Source organism: Canis lupus, chromosome 34 (assembly GCF_048164855.1).
Source record: "Canis lupus baileyi chromosome 34, mCanLup2.hap1, whole genome shotgun sequence".
NCBI lineage: Eukaryota > Metazoa > Chordata > Mammalia > Carnivora > Canidae > Canis > Canis lupus.
In genome coordinates this window covers 11,227,234-11,230,888 of record NC_132871.1, presented here as the reverse complement: position 1 = coordinate 11,230,888, position 3,655 = coordinate 11,227,234, and the positions used below count along the sequence as shown (strand labels likewise).

Sequence of the window (3,655 nt, the reverse complement as noted above, 5' to 3'; positions counted from 1 at the left end):
GAATTTTGGGGTGATAGGAAACCAGGGGAGAGAGGTTGGTACGGCATGCTTAGCCTGCCCTGCAAATCACAGGGCTGAGCTATGCCAGAGAAAATATCGATTTCATGCCAAATTCCCAGAAGGAGTAAGGGGCTGGCTGGTAGCTAATAAAGGGTTTGGAAGGGTAAATCATATCAGGTGGCGCTTAGGCTTTTTTTTTTTTTTTTTAAGAGCACTGGCATTCCTAACAAGTTAGGGAGACAAGCTGAGAGAGGAACAGAAACAGTAAATATGGACTTGAGTGAGGCCGACAATTTTAGCATAAAAACTTTTATGACATGGGGGGTTCCTGTGTGGCTCAGTAGGTTAAGCATCTGCCTTCAGCTCAGGTCATGATCCCAAGATCCTGGTATCCAGCCCCATATCAGGCTCCTGGCAGGGAGTCTGCTTCTCTTTCTCCCTCTGTGTTCTCTCTCTCTCTCTCTCTCTCTCTCTCTCTAGTAAACAAATAAAATCTTAAAAAAAAAAAAAAAAAGCTTTCTAAATGGGAAGGACCCTATTGTTGGTTGTAGGGCTGTGCTCTGAAACATAATTCTAGTACTTTGATGTCAGCATAAGGGCATTCCCAGAAAGCTAGACTTTGGTCTGACATCTTAACATTTTTTATTAGCAAGTACATTGATTCAGTGAACACACTGTGCCACTGACAATAATTTGAAGGAAAGAAATTTGTTTGCTAGAATTTAGGGCAGCAGAAAGTATGGAGGTAGAGTATTCAAAAGGTTCTCTTAGATTGGGAGAGAGCTTAGGGAATACTAGACCTACCGCCTTGGACTGGAAATATAAGCGTAAGTGAGCTCTTTAAATGCATGACATTTGTACTAAGAATTGAGGCTTTTTTTCTTCAATCTACCTAAGAGACTTGAGCCAATTTCAACTGGGTGGAGTGGCCTTATGGCCATGTCTTACATAGTTATATAACTTAATAAGCATCCTTACTGGGTCCCAACCCAAGACTGGTCCTTGCCTGTTGGATAAAGTGCCCTCTGTATATCTTAGTTTCATCGAACATCTGGGATGAAAGGAGGTGTTCCTATAATACTTCACATATAAAACGGCTTCAGTTAAAGACCCCAAATACTTACACACCTATAAAGTTATTCTTTTGGCTAGAGGCTTTGAGTGTGAGAACACTTCACATAAATAAGGTAGAGAGATGGATTCCTGGCCCACTTCAGGCTCAGATGTTGTTAATGTCATCAGAGTTCTGTGTTTATCCTACAACAGCTGAACTCATGGCTTGGCAGGTCAAAAACCTTTCTGTGCACTTTTCAACCCACACCAAAGTCCAACGTCTGGGAAAACACTCCGGAAAATATTATTTCCATTTGCAAATTTCCTTATGCTCACATTGTTATTTTGGCAAAAGTGGGCAGAAATTAAATGTCTGTCAAATGCATACTACTGGCTTCACCAGCTAATGTATAATTCCGCCTCTGCCCTTTAATTTTCATTAGGGCAACAAAAATTGGTTTTAAAATTTTTTAAGATCTATCTTCAGGAAGCCTCATGGAAAATCACAGGTGTCAGGCTTAGCCTGGAGGATAAAACAAACCTTGACCAAAAACAGTCAAACCTTATCGACACTGCAGTTCTGCCCAGAAAAAAACATATTCACCCAACACATAAATGATACTTGTGTGCGTATGTGTGTTTTTCAACTCGTGCCTCCTTCATTCAACTATCACACAAGGTTTTCTTTATTTAATGTACATTTACTGAGCACCTACTAAGTGCTGGATGTTGTTAAGCATTAGAGAAGGTACAAAGATGAATTAGACAGGGCTCCTGTGTTCATATCTGGGGACAAAAACCAAACACTGAAAAAAGTAATTATAATTCAGTGTAAAGGTGGCTTTAACAGAAGCAGTTGGTTGGTGCCCTGATAACACATTTCATGCCAAGTTCCATTTGGAGAATGGGCATACCTAATATCAGGGTGGTGGAAATGGCAGATTTCTATTTGTCCACGAGCCCTCTGTCAACAGTTCATTTTCATTATTCATAAAGGAGGGTTGGCAAGCTGTAGTCCACAGGCCAAATCCAACCTACTACATGTCTTTGTGAATAAAGTTTTATTAGATCACAGCTATGCCCATTTGCTTACATGCTGTCCCGGGCTACCTTTGACCTATGATAGCTAAGTTGAATGACTGCCCCCAAAGTGTCTGTGTCCCATTACCCACAACTTGTGACTATCTTACTCCACACGACTCAAACTAATCGCATGAGTCCTTAAAAATGGAAAGACTTTTCCCTGGCTACAACCAATGGGGGAGATAGCAGCATGAGAAGGATGGACTGCCCCCCGAATCCTCATTCTGAAATGTAGGAGGCTGTGTACAAGAAAATCTGCCAGCAGCTCCCATGAGCTAGGAAACAGATCCTTCCCTACAGCCTCCAGAAAGGAATGCAGCCTTGATCTTAGCCCAGTGAAACCTGTGTCAGACTTCCAACCTACTGAACTGTAAGATAAATTTGGTGTTCTAAGCCACCCCATCTGTGGTCCTTCGTTATAGCAGCAATAGAAAACTAATGCAGACAGAGACGTTTGGCGCCCAGGCCCTAAAACATTTACTGTTTGTCCCTCCACAGAACAAGTTTGCCGACTTCCACTCTTGCATGTGCCTGGCAAATATTCCAGGGATGTCTCAAAAGCTGATGGCAGAAACTACTAATTGTCCCCCCAGTATCCATTCTCCTTTTCTTCTTTTTAGTGATAGAACCCTGGGGACACATGACTTTTATCAGGGCTCGTGGACACCCAACTAGAGACTACATTTCCCAGCCTCCTTTGCAGCTAGCCACACCCATGTTACGAAACTATTGTGAATGGAATTGATGTGTGCAATTTCTTTTTTTTTTTTTTGTTTTTTTTTTGTTTTTGTTTTTTTTTTTTTGATGTGTGCAATTTCTTTGTCACTCTCTTGAAAGAAAGTTGCTCACCCTCCATTTTCTCTTCCTCTTGTGCTAGAATGAAAATCTGGTGACGATAAGACACCTTTGACAACATGGAAGAGAGTAACACCCTGAAGAACAATAAAACAGCAAAATGAAAAAAAAAAAAAAAGGCTGGCTCTCTGAAGGACCTTGTGTAGCAGAGCTGCCTGACTACACTGGATCTCACTGTGTACACCTGGGTATATTAGAGAAGAGTAAACTTCCATCTTATCTGAGTCACTATATTCTCGGATGTCTCTGTTTCAATAGTTGAGGCTTTACCCTAAGGAGTACAAGGGGGCAGTCCTACCTTAGGATAGGATTAGAAATGAAATGGATTAGACCATGAATGGGTTGCTTTAGTCCATAGTCACCATAGGTGCTGGGAGCTTTTCCAGAACAACTTAAATGTTCATGGAGAAATTTAAAAAAACATGGGTGCATCTTCTATGATATTTCTTCCATCAAAAGGTAGGGTCTATGTATCCTCTCCCTGAATCAGGGCAGGCTTATGTTTGCTTTGATTCATAAAGAATGACAGAAGTGATGCCAGTGACCTCGGAGACTGGGTCATAAAAGGCCATACAGCTTCCACATTGTTTGCTGGAATATTCATGACGGAGCCCTGAGCCACCATGTTAGAAGTCCAACCACCCTGCGGCCACCATATTGGAAA

General features: G+C 41.6%; 1 long non-coding RNA gene across 1 annotated transcript; it reads left to right on the top strand.

Moving 5' to 3' along the window:
* Positions 1 to 2,179: 2,179 nt before the first annotated feature.
* Positions 2,180 to 3,124, top strand: LOC140624293 (uncharacterized). Its single transcript, XR_012023777.1, has 2 exons — positions 2,180 to 2,506; positions 3,014 to 3,124. It is a non-coding gene; the product is annotated as an uncharacterized lncRNA (long non-coding RNA).
* Positions 3,125 to 3,655: the final 531 nt, after the last annotated feature.